The following is a 22,632-nucleotide window of genomic DNA, read 5'->3' on the forward strand; positions in this document are numbered from 1 at the left end:
TTTTTCTCCCTCTGTTACACATATGGGATAATCTTTATTGATCTAATTTCAAGATCTCTGAATCTTCTTCTGTTTATTTAAATACACTATTGAGCCCATGTAGTAAATGTTTAGTTCAGTTACTGTACTTTTCAACTTCCTTTTTTCCATTTTATTCATTTTTTTAAAATTTATATTATTATTTTATTCATATTCAATATTTATGGATACATCATATTATAATTTCCTTTAGTCGTTCAGATATGGTTTCCATTAGCTCATTACATGTAACTTAGAAGACTTAATGTCTTAAGTCCAATGTCTAGGCTTCCTCAGGGAGAAGTTCCATTGATTATTAAATTTTTTATTATTTTTCTAATATTTTCATTTATTCTTTTTAGGTATACATGACAGTAGAATGTATTTTGACATATTATATATATGTGGAATATAACTTATTCTAATTAGAATCCCACTGTTGTTTGATATCTTTCCCCTTGTGTATGGGCCTTATTTTCTTGTTTCTATGCATATTTTTTGATAAATTTTCTGTTAAAACCCAGACATTTAAATAACAATATGGCAATTCTGAAAATCAGATCACTACCTCCCCACCCCGGCTTTCAGGTTATTTTGCTATTGCCGCTTGTTTTATTAATAGTAGTAAGTTTCTCTAGTAGGTTTCTGAACTAATTCTGTGAAGTCTGTATTCTCTGTCATGTGTGGCCATGTAGTCTCTATCAAGCTAGCTTAGTGGTTATCTAATGGTTGAATAGATTTTCCTACATGCCCCTGAATACTATTCCAGGTCTTTTGAGGGAACTTGTGATGTGAACTGAGGCTTTTGATATTCAGCCAGGAAGTTTAAAATGCTGTGTTTGATTTGAGTTCCTGTTTTCACAGAGCTTAAGTTCAGCCAGAGGGACAGGCCTAGGGTTTTCCATGTCTTTCTTGAGCACTTGCACAACTCTGAGAATGTGTATGCCCTTTAGGTTCCCAGTAGCCTTGGAAGTTAGCAAAGCCCTTATGAGTTTCTCATGCCTCACTCTTCCTTTTCAGTCTGCTCATTAGTCTATTATTCACCCTAACTTTTATCTACCATCTAAAGAAGCTAGAGTGGCAAATGCTTCCATACAAATGTTTTTGATAAAAGCCCCTTCATGAGGCTTTTAGCTCTGAATGACTTCTGAATTAGGTCAAATAAAGATACACCTTTCATGTGAGATCTTTCAGAGAACCATCCAACATGTAAAATGGCAATAATTCTTTGAAAATGGGGTTAAGGCATTCTAGTTTCATCCTGTTCCATGTGCTACCAGCAATGGGCACTGTTATCTTTTCAAGGTTATTTTTTAGACTGAAGGATAGATCTAGAGAAAGTGAAAATACCACAGAGCTCGCGGAAATGGAAATAAGCTTGACATTCATAATTTCCTTTCAAACAATTTAAATCAATGCAGATGTAAATCTATATAATAGTAAGTCCAAATTCTCAGTATTTTTATGGTTTTGATATGAGGTATCTCCCCAAAGTTCCCATGTTTCTGCAGAAATATTCAGAGAAGAAATAATTGACTTATGAGAACTGTAACCTAATCAATTCATCTAGTTTGAATGAACTGGCTGGTAACTGTAGGCAGGTGGGTCATGACTGGAGTAGGTGGGTCACTGGGGCATGTCCTAAAAGGGTACATCTTCTCTATGTCCCCCTTACCCATATCCTCTGTATTTCCTGAGCCTGCTATGAGCTGAACACCTTTCTTCCACTCAGCCCTTCCCCCATGATGTACTGCCTCACCTTGGGCCCAGAACAATGGACAGAGACATCTGAAATTCTAAGCCCTAAATAAAATTTCCTTTCTCTAAGTTGTTCTTATCAGGCATTTTGGTCACAACAATAAAAAAGCTAACTGAAACAAGTATTGTGAAAATTAAATTATATACCTGAATTTTAGATTAACACAATCATCTGAGGAGAATTAAATAGTCATTTTTTTCCCAGGGGATGAAGTATTATATACTAAGTTCACCTTGTTTACATGCCAGCTTTGAGATAGATTGTAGTGTGATTTAGGAGACTTCTTTTCCTTTTGTAATACATGTGTTATTCTTTATTTTTGATGCTGTTTATAAGAAAATCAGGTATTACATGGGAATTTGTATGAGTTTAGTTCAGATGTTCAACTCAAGCTTGGGCTAAAGGGAAAATTCTATTGGCTCTAGAATTCTATTGGCTCTAGAATTCTATTGGCTCTAGAATTCTATTGGCTCAAGAAGTAACGCACAACTGGGATGAGGGCAAGAATGAAAGTGGGTCTCAGTTCTCTTTTCTCCTCATCACTAGCACAAGTAGTTGTACTATTATAGTTCAAAAACAAAGGAGTTGTTTTTCCCTGAAATGTGTGGGCAGTGTGTAGGCTGGGAGATGCTGTGTAAAAATACTTGATATTCAATCTACAAAGCTATTTAAAAATAACCATTGGAAAGCAAACAGAAATACTAAATATATCACCAATTTGACCCTATTTTTGTCAAAGAGCAAACAAAACAAAATAAAAACTGAAAGATCAACAGCAAAACATACAAAGCCCCATTCAACATAGCAAAAAGGATAAGTAACCTCTTCTCATTGTTCACCTTTAGTCACCAGATTAAATCCCCTAGGGGAAATAAAGTTAAAATGAACAAAAGGAAAAGTCTTAACTCTTTTAAGTTACCCAACTTGAATCATTGATATGGAAAGCAAAAGTTTCATTGTTGAAAGACAAAAGAATTAGAGAGCCTATCTATATCCAATCAAGTGTGACTGTTCTGAATGTCTTTGTGGGTCACTTTATCAGAATAATCCCATGTATTCTGTTTGCCTGTGAAAGGGAGAGTAAGTTTATTACCCTGGATATTTTGATGTCCACTCCTGATTATTTTAGACTAAAGTATGTGTATTTTTTTTTTCAAATCTAAATTGTCTGGACAATTGTTTCAATTTCATACTTTACCCTACTTTATGGTTGCTATTTAAGAATTATGCAGCTGGTTTGAATATTATTAGATCAATGCTGTAATTCAATTACCAGACTAGAATTCTTCAGTTTGCCACTCTATACTTTCTATGCCAACAGTCTAATCCATTGCTGTGCTTTGCATGTGTACAGTGTGCTCTTATTTGAGGTGTTGGTACTGTGTCTATACACTCAGTTTAAATTAAATCCTACTCTAGAGATGATGTGCATTGTAACTCTGACCTTCAAACCTTAAAACATTTTTTTTTAGCTGATCATCTAAAGATGTTTATGCTTATTAGGACAATCTAGCTTTTTAGAACTGTATTGTTTATTTTTGGATTTGTTCAACTCTTTTCATATTATAATGAAGTGGCAGCAATGAACAATAAGAAAATTATGCAACAGACAATTTCCTACTAAGTAATAATTACGCTCCAATTACCCTTTGAGGGAGCAATCTCATTCTCTTCTTGCCTGCCCTTAGCTCTCTAATTATGTCATTTTGGAAGCAGATAAACTTTATGAAGATTTAAGGTGTTACAAAAGACCATTTCATTTTTTTTCCTATTAATATCCACAACTAGAACTAGGAAATTGGAATAATAAATAATGCTCATTCTATAGAAACTGTTAACCAAAAATGTGCCTCTCTGAGATTATATATGTAAATAACTGCAGGGTTGGTTCATGCTTATTTTAACAGACCCTTAAAAGGACCTTTCCTTGCACACTCACTTCTTACACTACCAATCATTTTTATTTTTGCAACAGGATTTCTTCAATAATAATGGAGATATGTCAGATCTAGATGCTTCTGTGTTCATTTTAACCCAGATTTTGTTTGAGGAAGCTGAGTCCCTAGAGCTCTCTCAGGTGGTTTTGCTACTTGTACATCACCTATCCCTTTAGGTGGGTTTTAGAATAATTTGTAAAAATATAGCTTAATGGGGAGGAGGGGGTAAGGGAAGAATGGAGGAATATTGGATTGTATAGAGGGAAATGAGGGGAAGGGAGGGGACAGGGGGAAGGAAAGATGGTGGAATGAGACAAACATTATTACCCTATGTACATGTATGATTACAGGAATGGTGTGACTCCACATCAGGTACAACCAGAGAAATGAAAAGTTGTACTCCGTCTGTGAACAATGAATCAAAATGCATTGTGCTGTCATGTATAACTAAATAGAACAGACAATAAAAAAATAAATCTATATAGATTTAATTTTTATATTTATATATATAATATTTATATATATATAGCATGGTATGGAAATGTAGGAATTATTTGTTGTAGTTCTACTGTCTCAGAGCTATTATTCAAAATAGATTAAAGGAAGACATTGGTCCAGTAGGGGAGCCTATTGAGAATTGATCTAATTTAAAGCAGTAGAGGGGACCCTTGGAAGTTAGAGGCAGCAGGCATGATAGGTTTCCTTGCTCTCAACTTTGCTGCTAGTGGAATAAGAAAGTAAGTCCTCTGCAAACTCTTCTACCATTTGTGTACCACTCAGCAGGCACAAGACCTGTCACTCTTGTAATGTGACGTCCTACTGTATGCCCTCAGGCACTCCACATGTTTTGTTTGAATGATTCTTTCTGAGATATACTCCAGATCAGCTACCTTCTGGCTGTGTAAGGTAATGGAAGCATTTGTTTAGCTAAGAGAACTCAGGTCCCACGTAGGTTCTATTGAAAAAGATACTGTGAAGGTGTGTAATTGTACTTGGCAGATTTTTATATCTAGTTCATAAAAAGGCATTAGCTTATAAATTATTTCTATCCAACACATCTTAAGCATTGCTTGTTTTTATCAATGAGGGCTATTCAACATTTCTTCTGCAAATCACCACTTTACAGAATTAGAATAGATTTAGAGTAAATATTTGCAATTCTGCCATAGTCACTTAGGAATGTGAATTCTTTTTTTATTTAATTGACAAATAAAAATTGTATATAGTCAAAATGTCCAAGGTAAGGGAATATGGATTCTTAACTTCAGTACTTCAAGTACTAACTGTGCTCTGGGTACAAAGGAAAGTTGATTCATATACATAAATATGCACATTGCATGTACCCATAAATCATACATATTCAGCTATCTTTTTATTTGTATGAAAGTATTTTAAGGCAAATATACCATGTAGAAAGAATGTTAAAGCAATAAAATATTTTATTTTATACATAAAAATGACTGAAAGAAAGGAAGGAAGGAAGATCATCTCAGGAACCTCCATAGTCCAGAATTTTTTGATTTTTGTCTTCTTTACCCCAGTAGAACCAAACATTTCCTCTTGTGTGAATCTATAGCCTACTGTACCCAGGAACAAATTGGATTCCTGAATGCATTCTACTTCCAGTCCTGCTACATTGACATTAAATGCAATTTTGTGGTAACAGAATATATTAATTGAATGAAAATTATGTACCAATGTTTCCTGCAATCCATTCGTCATTGTTTCTTCCACCATCTCTCAATTCTTCACATGCAGGAGGAAATTTTGGAGTGGTTGAAAAAGTGTGTGACAGGAATAAGAAGGAAGAATTGTTTATCTGCATAGCATCACAAATAAATTAATACCTAATTTATGTTTGGCCCTCTCCTACTCTTTCCCCTTGATTTCATTAAAGATAGGGATTATGCAACAGGTTGGGCAACCCTTAAAAACTGAAACAGAGAAAGGATGAAATATACTAATATCTCTGTTACTGAGACAGAAATATAAAAATAAGCATGATGTTTGTTGTTGAATACTAAATTTCATCAATATAGAGCATGTCTTTTGTTATACTGGGCCTCTAAAGGCAAGATGTAATAACATTCTTTTACATTTGTAATTCTGAGAATGAGTGTCTGAGTTCATCAGACAGGTTCCTATGGAACCAGCAGGGTGCTACATATCACAGTGACCCTCTTACTAGTTTGCAGGAATGTCTCTGACTAGGGTTTATGAAGTCTTTGAGGACAGAAACTGGATATTTTTCATTTTTGTATTTCTACCACTGAATACTTAGTAGGTGTTCAAAAGTGCACATTGAATAAAAAAGTAAGTGATTAAATCACAAACCAATAAAAGGAAGAAAGAAAACCAATAAAAGGAAGCTAATAGAAATGAAAGAATAGAAGGATAAAAAAAAAAAAAAAAAAATCAAACGTGATCATTTAAACCTTTGACCAGCAGAGGGTGGATTAAATCTACTTTTTGCTTTCTAGTAATAGCAAGATGAGTGAATGTTTAGTTTTTTATTTGAAAACTTGTTTGCTTAAAGGTTCATAAAAGCAAATTATTAATCTTGTGGAAATGCTTGTAAAGTGAAGGTGGCCTAATATAAATGTGAATTTTCATTATGTTGCCTCTTTGTTATTTTAAACAGGTAGGCAGAGTGAGCAGAGACTTTAGAAGAGTGAGAATGAGGGATGAGGATAAATCCCTTTCCAGGTAGAGGAACTTCCAGGACACAGAAGCAGAATCTTGGGCAAGGTGAGTCCAGGAGGGCAGAAGGAGTCTGTCAGAGAGCACAACAGGGGAGGACTTGATAGTTTACTCTGAGTGAGGTAAGAAGACTTTGAGGAGTTTGAGTAGAGGAATGTGATAATCTGGCTGCTGAGGTGTCTTGGTACACAGGGACATGAGAATAGAGTGAAAAACTTGCCCTTTAAATCGCTGGGAATTTGTAGTTGGAGGACATAAAAATGACTGAAAGAAAGGAAGGAAGGAAGATCATCTCAGGAAACCATAAACAATGAACAACACTGACATGATAGACACTTTTCTACTTTAGATAAGTTCAGTAGAGTCAGTCTTTTTCGGCTATATCTGAAGACAAGAAAGCATAATTAAATGACGACAGATTCTTGACAAAAAGAATGGCAAGGGTGAGCCTTGATAGCATTTAATGAATTTTCATTTGATGCTAAACCACTAAGGGCATTCAGAGTCATTCATATTTGGGAGGTGTGTGGTATAGTTGAAAGTGCATGATCTTTAGATCCAGGCTATTTTGCTTTAATTCTCTCTCCCTCCCTCTTTTTTTCCCCCCTGATCAGCAGTATCACTTTAGATCAATCACTAAACCCCTCTGAGCTTCACTCTCTGCACTTGAAAATGGGGATAGTAAAACCTAACACCCAGAACTATTATGAGAATAAAATGAGATAACATACATGAAAGAGTTAACATGTCTCCTGATGAATATTTTGTGTTCAAGAACTATCACTCCCTTTTATAAATGGAGATGAAAAAAATGTGTCATCCTAGTTGCCTGAGACAAAGAAGTTTTCTTTGTAGCAGACAGTACTAACCTGGAACATGGGAGATAGCTTTCCCTGACCTCTCAGTGTCTTACTTCACATACAGAGGGGATTCTTTAACTCTGTCAAAGAATATGGTTTGGAGTTGAGTGTCTTAGGGCAGGAATGCTGGGTTAGCCACCTTCTTTAGGCACTAACAAAAGAAAGGTAGGAGGGTATAGAGGCCACAGCTAACTTGGAGCAAATGCCTGTAACACAACTGACTTTTGTAACAGAAAACCTTAACCTTAGTGATACACAATTCCAAAGGCCAATTTGTGGAGAGTGGTGACAGAGAATGGAAGAGCAGTGACTGAGATTGGGGGGTCTCTGATGATCTCATGGCTGTGGCATGCCCAGTGCTTGGGAATGTTTCTGTTTAACGGCACAGGATGCTTAGCTGCTGTAGCAATGCCCTTCATGAACAGGTTCTGCCCAAGAGTCCTATCAGCTCTGACCTTGATCTCAGGCACACAGCTCCTGGGAAGGAAGGAACCCTAATGCTAGACTACCACAGTGTTTCATTGGCTCCGTTTCTCCAGTTCCTGCCTGCCTTATGGTAACTTTAGACAATGGACTTTCTTGAGAGCTACACAAATCTCCTAACATTACACTTTACAACTGTGGAGTGCAACTGTGGAAAAACTACATAGGATGTCCTAGTTTCTGTAACTTTCCTGAATACAAAGAACAATGGTTGCATAGTCTTTAACCTGATAATGAGATGTATATAAATAAAGATTGCTGACACAACTCTTTAGATATGCATCTCCATCAGAGAGCAGAGCTCCACCTGATTCCAGCTTAATCTTCAAGATCTATGTCTGTGAATCTTTATTTTCCAGTTCCCCTTCTCCCCTTGCAGGGCCTAAGAGTTTGGTTGCAATACCAATACATGATTTTAAGAGTATTTTTGTTATTTTAGTCTGAAAGATATTTTAAAAAATTTAATGGATATTATAAATCTGTCCACTGACAACTTAGGTGCTCAAGAAATGTGAACTTTGTTTTCCATTACTCACTATAACTGTGATCCATAATCTCATTCCTCTGATGACAGGAATTAAAATGTCAATCAATTCAGGGTCCTGCCCTTTTGTCTCATGATGGCAGATAAACTTCTTAGCTCACGGCTGTAATGCCAGATGTTTGATTGTCATCTACTTTGTAGACACCTTCTATGGTATTATTCGTGAGATCTCGTCCTGGGTCATTGATTCCCCATGGATTACAGCTGTGCTGTCCTTTGCTCCTGTTTTGGCTCTTTCCATTGTCTCAGAGTTCCTCCTGGAAACTTGAAAAACAATTTGCTACTCTCTCTGCCTACTTTAAAGCAGGAAGAGAGAAACATAGTGAAGCAAGTGTCTGTATCAAGCCTGTACCATTTAGCCACTTCCATTTCAATGTTGCTAAGAACTCGGTAATCTCAGTACCTTGTCAGCTCTTTTCAATCCCCCCTGACTCTCTTCTACTTAGACTTTTATAACTCAAAACCTACAAATGTCATAGGGCATTATACTGGGTCATCCCATCCCTGGGAAAAGACAAGATGCCTAGTTTTGCTAATTAGAAGATGTTAAGATATAGGAAATATCCTGGAAAAAACATTGATTATCAATTCAAATTATTGCTCAGTCTAACTTCTGTAGCAAAGTTATTTTGACTTGGCCATCACTTACATAGTAAAAAAATGCAATTGGTGAAATAACATTTCATGAGCTTTAATCCACAGTGGTCAAAAGTTTGGAGAGAGAAAGTTAATCACTACTTATACAATGAGAGGGACAATATTTCATTCCATATCTCTGGTGTGTTTCCTGAGTTTTTTCTTCTCTATTCCTTTAAAGTCAATTAAATTTTTTTTCCAGTGACTAAAATCACAATCACCAAAGCTTAAAGATGACCTCTGTCCATCCATAGCTGGTTTTGTTTAAATCATGTCAATTAGTAAGAAGGAGTATCAGAAGCAAGTGAGTTTATATTTGTTTTGCACTAGTAAAACATCATCCCAGATATTATAAGACTCCAGTATTGACTAGTTAGATCTATTTTAGCCAAAAGGCACAGAAACCCAATCTAAACTCTTGAAGATGAAAGCAGAACTCATTGGCTTATGTATCTGGAAGTTGAGATGCAGCTTGATTGTGCATAGTAAGATTCAGTGACTCAAATTATATTGTTATTTTATTTATATTTTATTTCATTATTTGTCCTTATATCTCCATCTTTCAACTCTTCTGTGTATAGTCTCCTTTCTTAGACCAATTTCCTGCAATTGGAGAGAAGACTAAGCTCATATTGCTATTACTTCTGGTTTTTCTTCTTCTCAGCAAATATCAACTATCAGGAGAGGCATGGAGTTCTTTGGGTCATGTATTAATTCTTTTTATTTTCTTACCTGGCACATAAAAATCATATATAATTATAGATTACTGTGTAATGTTTTAATATGTACACATTTTGTAATGTTCAATTCAAAGTAAACACTTCTGCATTCTGAACCATTTATCATTTCTTTGTGGTTTTAAAACATTAAAAATTCTTTATTCTAGTTTTTAAAAAATATACAGTACATTAGTACATTGTTGTTATAGTCACTCTGCTGTGCAATAGAATACAAGAACTTCCTGTTCCCATCTATCTGTAACTTAGCACTCATTGGCCAATCTTTCCTCATTCCTATCCCCTATTTCCTATCCTCTGCTCTCTCCATCTTCAGGAAATGACTATCCTCTTCAAAACTTCTACGTGATAGATTTTTTTGAGATTCTACCATATGAGTGAGATCATAAAATATTTTTTCTTCTGTGACTGGATTATTTCACTTAAAGACCTTTGTTTCTATCTTTCCATGTTGTCACAACTGGCAGGATTTCATTTGTTTTCATGACTGAATATTGTTCTCCTGTATAGATGCAGCACATTTTCTTTACTTATCACATTGACAGATGTTGTACCATCCTTGGAAAAAAGGACAACAGTTAAGCACCATGTCCTGTAAGTCCCCTGCCAGTGTCCAAGAACCTATTCAAGCTAAGGGAACCATGAAAATAAGTCTGGGCCAGAATGTCCAGGTACATATTATCTTGAGAGACACTGGCTTTCTCTCGTGTTTTCTGGGAATTAAAACAAGTTAGTGTTATCAGTAGAAAACTGCTTTACTGTATTTATGAGATACCATGGGATGCTGGTCACACAGTGGGACAAAGCAAGCTAAACTAGAGATGTCACTGCTTCTGTAGTCTACCTTATAAAAGCCCTCTGTCTCCCCATGGGTAACTGGCATAGATCAGAGCACTGTGTAGGGGGAAGTACTGATCCAGGTTTCTGCCACTTGATAAAGCCTGGTGAGGGAATGGAAGTGATATTTTCTGATGAGATGTTGGAGGTACTGTGTGTAATGGAGGAGCACCTGTCCAGTCCATCCCCATGAACATTTCCCAATAAACCCTATGTCTCACATCCTATGTCTCACATTCCTACTGTAGTGCAAATAGGTAGATGGTGCAGAAGCTTAATTTGTTTCTTTTTCTTGGCTATAGTGTTGTAACAGACTGGAATTCATTGAGAAGTTTTGTAACTATGTTCAACACAAATACTGGCATATTAATTTTCATTTTTGTTGTTGTATCTTTGCCTGGTTTTGATATCAGAATAATGCTGGGCCCACAGAATCAATATGGATGAATTCCCTCCTCTGCAATGTATTTGAAAATATTTGAAAAGAATTAGTGTCATTGTTAATGCTTTAAATGTTTGTAGAATTCAACAGTGAAACTATTTATTCCTGGGCTACATTTTTCTATTTTTTTCTTTTTTCCTTCTCATTTTTAAAGATGTTTTCTTTTTCTTTTTTATTTTACTTTCTTTTCTTCTTTTCCTCTACATCAATCTCATTGCATGTTATTAGTTTGTTTAGGTTTTCAATCCATCTTCATGATTAAATCGTGGTAGGTGTAAGCATCCAGGAATTTGTTGATTTCTCTGGTTACCAAATTTGTTGATATGTAGTTGTTCATAATAACCTTGATGATTCTTTATATTTCTCTTGGGTAGACTGTGATATGTCCTTTTGCAACTTTGATTGCTTATTAGTCTTTTCTTCTTAGGTTAGTTGGGAATTTGTCAATTTTGTTTTCCCTTTCATGAAATACGTTCTTTGTTTTGGTGACCTTTTGTGTCGTGTTTTTAATCTTTATTTTGCTTTTGTTTTTTCCTACTCTGATCATTATTTCTTTCCTTCTGCTTTTGAGCTTGGTTATTCCTTGCTTTTTTAATTTCTTAACATGAACATGAAATGATAGGTTGTTTATTTGAGATGGTTCTGCTTATTTTATGTAAATGTTTATTGCTACAAATTTCCCTCTTAGCACTGCTTTTACCGTGCACCATGGTTGTTGTTGTGTCTCCATTTTCATCTGTTTCATTTAATTTTGAAACTCAATTCTTAATGTTCTTCCTTGATCCAGTCATTGTTTAGGGTAAGTTGTTTAATTTTATGTAGTTTCTGAAGTTTTTCCTATTATTGATTTCTAGTTTATTGCATTGTAGTTGGAAAAGTTTATTGATATAGTTTCAATTTTTAAAGAAGTTTGTCGAGACTTGTATTGTGGCCTACTAGATGATCTATTCTGGAAGATGTTCCATGTGGTGTTGAGAAGATGTGTATTCCATGGCTGTTGGATGAAATGTCCATTTGGTATATAGTACAAATGGACATTTGTGGATTCTTTGCTGATTTTCTGTCCAGGCGAACTGTCCATGGTGAAAGTAAGGTGTGAAGGTTCTCTGTGATTGCTGCATTGGAGTCTTTCACTTCCTTTAAGTCTATTAGTATTTGCTTTATAGATTTGGATGCTCTGATACTAAGTGCATATATATCTGCAATTATTTTCACACCCTGAATTGATTACTTTGTCACTATTTAATGGCCTTCCATGTGTCTTTTCATTGCTTTGATGTAAAATCTATTGTATCTAATGTTAAGTCTAGCTACTTCTTCTGCCTTTTTTTTTTTTTTTTTTTTTTTTTTTGGTACTGGGGACCCTATTTTGTATTTTATTTAGAGACAGGGTCTCACTGAGTTGCTTTGCACCTTGCTTTTGCTGAGGCTGGCTTTGAACTCATGATTCTCCTGCCTCAGGTTTCTGAGCCACTGGGATTATAGGCATGCACCACTGCACTTGGTTTACTTCTGCTTTTTAAAAAATTCATTTCACTAGAATATCTCATTCCATAGTTTAATGAATAAGGTTGTATCTATCCTTAGAGGTAAAGTGACTTTCTCAAAAGTAAGATACATTTGGGTCTTGCTTAGTATCCATTAAGTCACTCTGTGTCTTACAATTGGAGCATTTACCCTATTTATTTTCAATATTATTATAAACAGGTAAATATATTAGTACACTGCCCATTGGCATAACAAATACATGAGATAATCTAATTATAAAGGTAAAAATTTTGGCTTACAGTTTTAGGGTTCTTGGTCCATTATTGTAGGCCCTGTTGCTTTGGGCATCTGGTGGCACATCGTGGTGGGATTGTGTGTCAGAGCAAAACTGCTCACTGTATGGCCAGACAGTGAAAGCAAGAAGAAAAGAAAGAAGCTGGGATCCCTCTGTCCTCATCAAGGTCATAAACTAATGACCAGCAGACCTCCATTAGGCTCCATCACTTAATGTTTTCGAATTCTTTCAATATTGGCACAGGGTGAGCAATAAGTCTTTAACCCATGAGGTTTTCAAGCAGATTCTAGATTTGTACTATAGCAGTAAGTTCTCACTACTGCCATTTTATTACTTATTTCCTCTTTGTTAAAACTTCCTTCTTTTCTTTCTCTTTTCACAGTCCTTCTTTGTGTTAAGTGATTTTCTTTAGTAACTTACTTTGATCCCTTCCTTATTATTTTTGTTATGCCTTTTTTATGTTACATTTTGGTTACTGTGAGTTTTATTAGAAACATCTTTTGATTATAACAAGATATATTGAAAACATATCAACTTAAACTGGTGGCAAAGATAGGAAAATAAATTGGGGGGTGACTATAAAAATCTGTATTTGCATTCTATTTTTTTTTTTTTTTTTTTTTTCTTTTTTTTTTTTTTTTTTTTTTTGTGGTGCTGGGGATGGAACCCAGGGCGTTCTGCTTGCAAGGCAAGCACTCTACCAACTGATCTATCTCCCCAGCCCACTCTATTCTTTCTTATACATGGTTGGTTGTTGGCACCTTATTTTGTCTACTATGTGAGGACATGGTTTCCTGAAAATTTATGATGCTTGTTGGTCTATAGTGATATCCATGCATTGAAGGATTAGGTGTATATTTGAGATTCATAAATTTGTTTTGTTTTGTTCGTTCCTGTCCTTTCTGATTTTTTTAAGCATTCTACTTATTTTTCTGAGCCTTGGTCACTGCCACTATTTCACCACCAGGAGGTTCTCTAAATCCAGGTTACAGCAAGTTGAATGTTGGTGTGTTGTCATTGTTTCAGAACTGGAGGGAACCCCAGGTCCAAGTTTATTCATATCTGCCTTTGGTGTGTTGTTCAGCATGAACTGAGGACATGCTCCAAAAGAGCAGCCCTTCCCTGCCAACCTGCACTTGGGGCCAAGGCAAAACTAAATGTCTCTTCCATACACACTAGCCTGTGGTAAGGTACTCTAGACTTTTGCTTAGCTCTGGGTCTTACTGTGGGAAGAATTCACCTAATATCCTATGCAATAACTTCCTTCACTTTTCCCTAACTATCATGATGTACACATAGTCCTAGCTTGCCTAAAGCAAACACAGGTGATGCATTTCAGAATAAAAGTCCTTCTGCCTGGGAACACATGTGTCCTCCTGCCATTAGAGTGGGACCAGAGGCTCTGTCTCAATACAATGGCTTGGGAACAGAGGCCATTGAGTTCTTAGTGTGGGATTTAATTGCCTAGAACTGAGTTCTAAAGCAAAGTCCTGTGCTTTTTCAATATCATAGCACCCAGTAGATGGAGTTTTGCTTTGTGCTGTGTTGCCTGAGATTGGAGAAATGAATGTGGAGGCAGTCCATTTACCAATATTTTAGTCAATTTTATATCCCTGTGACCAAAAGATCCAACAAGGGCAACATAGAGAAGGGAAAACTTATTTGGGGCTCACAGTTTCAGAGGTCTCAGTGCATAGATTACTGACTTCATAGCTCTGGGTACAGTGTGAAGCAGAACATCAAGGTAGATGGGCATGAAGTGGGAAACAGCTCAGGATTTGGCAACAAGGAAGCACAGAGGGAGAAAGCTCTGCTTACTAGGGACAAAATATATGCTCCAAAGACACACACCCCTCAACATACCTCCTTCAACCGTAACCTTCATGCCAACAAGTACCATCCAGTTAATCCATTCAAGTGAGTCAATGCACTGATTAGGTTAAGGCTCGCATAACCCAATAATTTTACCTCTAAACTTTCTTGCATTGCCTCACACATGAGGTTTTGGGGGACACCTCATCTCTAAACCATAACAGCCACTGAAGCTGATATTAAGCTGGGTTGCACCTGAGTCTCATGGCCTTAGGGCTCGGTACTTACTTGAGGGTATGCCTTGGGCCCTTGTCATGATGGGAGGTGATGCAGGCCAAAACATGAGTCTGTCCCACCAGGGCACAGATCTCTTGCCTGCTGCTGAGACCACTCTAGAGACTACATTTGCAAGCACAGATGTGGTGAGAGGGGACTTTGTGTTTTACCTAGTGATGTCTTTTACTGTAGTGATCTTGGCATTGAGTTCCAAGGCAAAGTCCTGAGCTTACTTTCCTGTCCTACTCCCAAATAGATGGCAACTTGTTCTATGCTGTGCTGCTTAAGATTAGAAAGGGGGTGGTAGAGGCAGCCCCTGTCAACCTGGTGAAGTAGGTCCAGAGACTTGGTCCATAGACCATGGACTGGGGCAGAGATCAGGAGACTGTATTCAGTACTGGGGTTCAAATTGTGGGCCTTCTACCTCTTTCCATGTCTAAGGTCTGATCTTAATTTTCTTTCCTTTCACAAGGAGAAATTGTCCCACTCCAATTCTTTGCTTTCTGCCTTCTTCGATGTATTTCTTATTATTATGCTAAGACCAGGTACTGTGTACTCTCACCTGGTTTGGTTAGCTTTGGAAAAGGTAGTTTAGCCTGTGAGTAGTTATTCAAATTGAAGTTTATTTGAGGTGAGGATTGCTGGAGGGTCTTCTATTCCAGTGAGTCTAACACCATAGGTGTTCATTCTTGACTCAGATATATCCTGGGAAAACGTATGTTCTCATTGGCTATCCTGTGGCACAGGTTAACATGCTATAATGTTGCTGTACTTGACAGATCTACTAGGACTGCCTGGATTGTGGAAACACTGATTCCTGGTAGAAAGATCACTGTGCTATTATTAGAAGCATAGACAAGGGCTACAATAACTAGACAGACTTATACAAATGAGGAAGATGAAGGTAGACTGGGACACTCAGAGTGTTTCTGGATTTGGGACTATGTCCACAGATGTGATGGGTCTATTTTAAGACTAGAGAATTATGATACCCAAAGCACCTCATGAGAAAAGACAATGGTTATTTCCATGTATTCCAAATAGATTCCTATCTTTAAAGAAATCTATGTATTTTCTCCTGAAGACATATTTTGTTATTTTTCTCCTTCCACCTCTTCCAGTTCATGTCACCACAAAGTAGATTTTGAGATGAAGAATGCACAATTGTTTCAAAAGGTTGCTTAGTAAGCCAAGTAAAGTAGTGATAGTTATCTTCTTGGGTGGGATTCAATCCAGTTAGTTAAGAAATTCTTTTCTCCTTTTCTGTGGATCTTTCACTTCTAGGTGAAACACATTGGAATTGAACAGCACAACCCTTTATCATATATTACATTTGAATCTCAGAATTCAGGTTTCCTTCCTCACTCTGTTTTTCTGGCATGATGGATGCTTCTGCCAAAGCCAGAATTATCAGTGATGTGTAGAATAAGAGTAAGTCAGATTTATCATGGTCTGTGGATAAAGTATCTCCAAATCAGACAGAAAATGTCAATATCATTGACCTCAAGGGAGATATGTGGTTTTTTTACTGTATAGTTTTGGGCTCCTCAGCTAGCAACAAAGGAGCAAAGCAGAAAAAAAGAGGGGTTTTCTTGTGACCAGAATGTAAAGTACCATCATTGATCCATATTTAGAAAGGACTATAAGAGTTCTGAGACTGTACAGGAAGAGACAATTGGACATGAGGCCAAAAATCTGAAATTCTAAACTTGGTTTTTCTACTGCATCCCTAGAGGTTCTTGCCTTAACATTGGACCACTTTCTGCATCATTTTCTTATTTATTTGGTGTAAATATGATGCTAGTGGTTTTCATGTAGTCTGGACTAGACATTGCTAGCATTTTTTACAATGTATTTAACTTTTTTTAGACTTTTCACATCTTCTATGTCATTTGATTCATTCAACAGCTCAGGCAGGAGAATAGTTTTATTCCAACTTTTAGCAGAAGAAATTAAGATGTACAAAATTGAGGCGACTTCTTTACAAGCTCTAAATTTATATGGAAAGATTGAAGACTAAAATTCTGCCTCTATATTCCTGACACAATTAATTATTTCCTCTTAAGTTTTGTGGTTTCTCTGTATACACCTGTCATTGCTAGAGAAAATTTGTTTTGTTTTGTTTACCCTAAAGTCATGGTTTTCCTCCTCCTCCTCCTCCTCCTTCTTCTTCTTTCTTACAAAAAATAAATCAAGAGCTAAGAGTTAAGAAAATTTACTGTTTGATGAAATTCATGCAAAGTGCTTTAAACATACTATCTCATATTTTTTGAATGCAGCTCTGTATCTTAGAAATTATTCTTATTCACATTTTATAGATAGGTAATTGAACCTTAAGGAGTTTAAGAGACTTGCTTAAAGTCACTTGCTGAGAGTCTGAGCTTTTAAACACTTTGAGGTACTGCCTTCCTCATCCATAGCAACTGCTTTCTGGTATCTTTTTTTAACTTCTTCAAAAAGATAGATGTGGTAAGGATGCCCTCAGGACACAGGTATTCTCTTTTCTATGCTGGATTTTTTTTCTGTGCTTCCAGATTGTGGTCTCTACCTTCTTTTAGTTGAGTATGCCAATTGAACATATCTACCTCATACCATTCTCTTCCAATTCACTAGAAACTAAAATGTAGGAAAGCATTTGCAAATCTATCTTACCACCTTACTCCTCAGTTTCCCTGGAGAATAGTGTCCATATCCATGGTTTACTTTTTAACCAGAATGCTGAAGACTCCCAAACTGCTCTGGAATGTTAGGGGAAGTGCTAATTTTAAAACAAACAACCAAAAAAGCCATCATGTTGAAACAAGTTTAGAAGACATTGGATTTTAAAAAATAATAATAACAAAAACCAAAACTTCTTATGACCTTTGGAGAATGATGGCTCTTGTGACTAAGAAAAAGATATAATATGAAGCCTTAATCAAACATATTTGATTATGGAATACTTCCTGGGAGAAGAGTTTGTTGGATTTCACTAAAAGCAAGTTAAGATAGTATTGGATAAATTTTTGCAGAATAGTGACATGATCCAATTTATATTTTAAAAGAATCACTTTGTTTTTTTTCAATTTCTAGGCATGATGAAACAGCAGGAATAAAATTTATGCCCTTTTCTAAAAAAAAAATGCATAAGTAGGTTCAATATTTGAGTAAATAATAGCTAAAAATTTCCATGAATGATGATGAAAAGTTTCAACTCACATGTCCACAAAGCACCATGATTTCCAAGCTGACTAACCCTCAGAAAATGACACTCAGGCACCATAGTCAAGTGGCTGAAAGCCAGTGACAAAAAAAAAAAAAAAAAAAAAATCTTAAAAGGAACCAAAGAAAAATTGAACATTACATACAAAGTACCAAAGAGTCACAATAAAAAGACAATGTAGAAAGATATTTTTACTGTACCGAAAGAAAAGAACTGTTAGCTAAGAATCTGTACCCTAAAAAATAATCTCTAAAAAATAACATGGAATAAATCAATTTTTAGAAAAATAGAAGCTAAGATAATTTCTTACCAGCAAATATGTACTCAAGAAATTTTAAATGAAGATTTTCAGATAAGGGAAAGTAATACCAGATGAATATTTGTATCTATAGAAAAGAATGAAGAACACAGGTAATGGTCACTATGTAGGAAAAAGTAAAATTATTTTTCTCATTTTTATCTTTTCAAAGGAGTTGACTATTGAAAACAAACATAATAATGCATGAGGCTTATGACTACGAAAATATTAAATGTATGATAACACCACAAAGGAGAGAAAACAGAGGTGTACCTTATACCATTCTTAACTATACCTGAAGTGCTATAAGTGCAGGGAATATGTAGTATAAAACCTGGAGCAATGAATGAGGTGAAAATATCTAGAGGGTATGGATAAAAACCCATGAGGGAGTTAAAATACAATCACTAAAATCATGAACTAATTTTTAGAAGACAAGAAAAGAGTGAAAGGCTAATCTAATATCTAGGAGAGAAAAGGCAGTTTCTAGGATTCTAGTGGTTATAGTAGATATTGTGAGATGTGGTGTATGATTTAAAATATATTCCAAAGCAGAGTTGATGGGTTTGTTAAGGGGGTGGATGTAGGATGTGGGATTGGAAGTAGTAAAGATATCTCCCAGCTTTTTGGACAAAGTCACAGGTAAACAGAGTTTATTTACATGAGGAAAAGAGAGAAGACAGGTTAATCTGGTAAAATTATGGACTAAAATTTGACAATCTTAGTTCAAGATAAATATTCAAGCAGAGATGTGGAACAGGCAAGTTGAATATTCATGTCTCCCATTTAGAGAAGATGGTACTATGGATAAACACTTGGAATTCTTCATTTATAGATACTAAGCTGAAATCTTTTCTGTGGCAGATGCTTGCATATTTTTCCTCTTTTACAAGAGACACTGAAGAGAGTTTTAACCTGGTTAATGACATGGTCAGATTTGGGTTTTAGAAAAAAAAAAATGTTGTGGTGATCTTGAGAATGATATTTTTGGAATAAATCTGAACGTGGAAATACCATTTAACAAAGTTATTCCTATAGAAAAAGAATGAGAGATTACACAAAGGCTGTGGGAGTGGGGCTAGAGAGGATGGGGTACATTTAAAGTAGAGTTAGAGGGTATCTGGTGAGGTTAAGTGGCAGATTAGATTTGTGAGATGAAGGTTGAGAAGAAAGTCTAGGAATTTTGGCTTGAGCAACTGTGTGGCTAGTTCACAGAAATGGGAGATGTACAGAGCAATCATATAATTTGTTGCAAAAATAGGTACACTGTTAATAGTATAGGAGCAACCTAGGCATACAGATGGTTGGATACAAGAGAAGAAACTGCATCAGTTTTGCTGGGAAATTGGAAGTGGGTATAAAAATCATTACTACTATGTGCACAACATTTGGAGAAATTATGCAAAACCCAAGGATAAATGGTTAATACACCATTAGATAAATAGGTCTTGCTCTGAGAGTTGATTTGGGCTTCAGATTTTTCTATAGGAAGTAACAGAAGCCATGGAGATGGATGTATTAGACACCAAAAAGCTTATATAATGAGACAAGCAATGGGTTGAGGACTAATGACTAAATGATCTGTTTCTTTCAAATTTCTTTTGATTTTGCAGGGACTGAGAGTATTTGGATGGTTTGTGATATCTGACAGCTACCACAAGATAATAGCAATCCTATTGGGGTACTTAGTAGTGTAACATATAAGAGACTCGGGCAAAAACAAAACAAAACAAAAATACAAAGGAAGAAAAGAAAAATTGTACCAGCTTGGTACAAAGGACATAATTTTATACAGTTCTAATGATTCAACTTCAGCTTGCCTGACAGCCTAGACTTTGCAGGTGATACAGAGAATTAATATTTGGGTGGTGTTTACAGCATGACACACATTGTTCTCAATGCTTTGTGCACCTTAACTCATTTAGTCCTCACAACTGCATATAAAGAACAGTACTGTTACCTCAGTATTTTGGATGAGAAAAATAAGACTTGCAGAATTTGGTAAGTTTTTAGTTAGGAAGCTAGTAATGGAATGCTGGGATTGGAATTAGTAGATCTGACTTCCAAGTTCAACCCCTAAGATGGCCCTCTAATCCTGCAGAGTTTTTGATTCGTTGATTCAGAGTTCAGTTCTCTCGTTTGTTTTTCTACTCTTTCTAGTTACTTTTTCCCTTACAAACCATCTTTCTATTACAAGAAGGGTTTCCTTTCTAGCCATGTGTAGCTCACCTGATTTTCTTGTCCACTCAGAATGAAAGCAGGAGAAAGAGCACAGGCACCTGATGACCCATCTTCATTCCTTACCTTTCAGTTTACAACCAGACTGCATTTGCTGTCTTAACTCCAGGAGAAGCAATTCTCATCCAAATGCAGATTTCATTGCTGGCTTGTTGGCTGCTTTGAAGACTCAGCTGGCTGCCTGCTGCTCAATTCTTGTCCATGGCAGTTATACATCTTGGTTCGTATGATGGGAATGTCCAGAGCTCAAGTCATAATTAGAAAGGACGTTGTTCCTGAACCCAGGGTTTCTAAGCAACAGATAAAGAGCGAGTTGAGTATTATTGGCTGCACATCCTGTCCTCCAGCCTCATCCATGGTGCTTGTTACAGAGGATCTTGGCAACTTCTCTGCACGTCCATCTGCTAAAATGGCAAAATGCCCTCTTGTTCTATATTTGGATTCTTGCCCATGACCAAGGTTGCCAGGCCATGACAGATGCCTGCAGATCAACACAAGTGTTAGGTCTTTTCAAGCTGTGTCACCTCTGGCAGCTGCAGACCTTGTAAGAGACATGATATAAACCTGTTGAATGTCATCTGCCAAACAACATGACGGTTTGGGAATGGATTAGGGGAAGGCAACTGACATGAAGACAGGTTACGCCACATGTTTAAAAGAACTGTCAAAATCACCCACACCTTTGATGAGAGAACAGGTCTGTGCTAGAGGGCATGGAAGAGTTCAGGACCACAGGAGATGCCAAGCGATTATGACACCTCAGACAAACAGGCCACAGAGCATAAGGTGTCACTGCGAACCTTCCCCAATATTATGGGCAACTGGCTGGAAATGCAATCTGATAAGGTCCACAGAGGTCTGTGTAATGAATTCACTGACGTTTATAATGGAAAAGGAAATAGAGGATCGAAAATCTCACTCATGTCTCAAACCTATGAGAAATGCCTTGGATTTTTTAAAAAATATGTTTGTAGTTGTCAATGGGCCTTTATTTTATTTATTTATACATGGTGCTGAGAATCAAACCCAGTGCCTCACACATGCTAGGCAAGTGCTTTACCATTGAGCCACAACCCCAGCCCCAATGCCTTGGATTTAGTCTTTTGAAGCTCAGTGCACATATGCAGGTTACTCCTTGACTTTCTTCTTTTATAGCTGTAGGGATGATCTAGGTATATCATCCTCAGACACCCATCACTTTTATGGATCAAGAATAGGACCAGGAGAAGAAAATGATTTGATATTTTATCAAAATGTTAATATTTCTGCAATAATTTTGACAATTTCAAAATTATTGTATTTTTATCAAAGACACTATAGGCTAGTCACATTTAAAGAGTGTATTTTAGTGAAACACTGTAGCCTAACATTGATTTAAGACATTTAATACTTTTTTTATGAGTCTTTCATAACAGAGGAAAATGTGTCAACATTTCTTGTGCAACATTTTGTTATCACATGTGTGGAACCATGCACACATATCCACATCTACTTCACATACCAACAACTTTATGAGATATTTTTATCCCCATCATTACCATTTTATTTATGCATATAGTTTTATTATTATTAATTACAATAAGCTAAGGTCATTTGAGGAGGTGATTTAATGATTTTGACCCCTAGGTACTCATATTCTTGAACTGAAAAATAATCAAGGGACTTTATGTAAACATAGTTATCAAGAAGATTAAGTTTAATTTACAGTTTTAGTAAAGGGACACCTATTTGGTAGGGTTTGAGTGAAAGCATAGTTTTAGATTTTATATATGTAAGTGTAGATTGGACAGTAGACTTTATATTGACAGGGATTTCTTCTGTCTTGTTCTCCATTATAGTCTTAGTGCCTACCTGAGGAATTAGACACTGAATTTGCTGAATGAATTACTCAGTGAGTTTTGAGATCATAGCAATATTTGACACTTTCCATGCACATCAATTTATTTGTGGTTAAAATAATATTCTTTATACAGAGACATGTTTTCCCTCCTAAGAGAAGGTGTAATGTTCTCTCTTTCTCTCCCTCCTGCTTCCCACACCCCCTCTTATACAAACACACACACACACACA

At 36.2% G+C, this 22,632-nt stretch overlaps 1 long non-coding RNA gene across 1 annotated transcript; it reads right to left on the reverse strand.

Annotated features, from left to right (window-relative positions):
• Positions 1-16,733: 16,733 nt before the first annotated feature.
• Positions 16,734-20,878, reverse strand: LOC306638663. Its single transcript, XR_013757522.1, has 2 exons — positions 18,023-20,878; positions 16,734-17,582 (listed from the first exon to the last, which is right to left on the reverse strand). It is a non-coding gene; the product is annotated as an uncharacterized lncRNA (long non-coding RNA).
• Between the last annotated feature and the right edge of the window lie 1,754 nt (positions 20,879-22,632).

This window comes from Sciurus vulgaris (assembly GCF_902686455.1).
Source record: "Sciurus vulgaris genome assembly, chromosome: 11".
Taxonomy (NCBI): domain Eukaryota; kingdom Metazoa; phylum Chordata; class Mammalia; order Rodentia; family Sciuridae; genus Sciurus; species Sciurus vulgaris.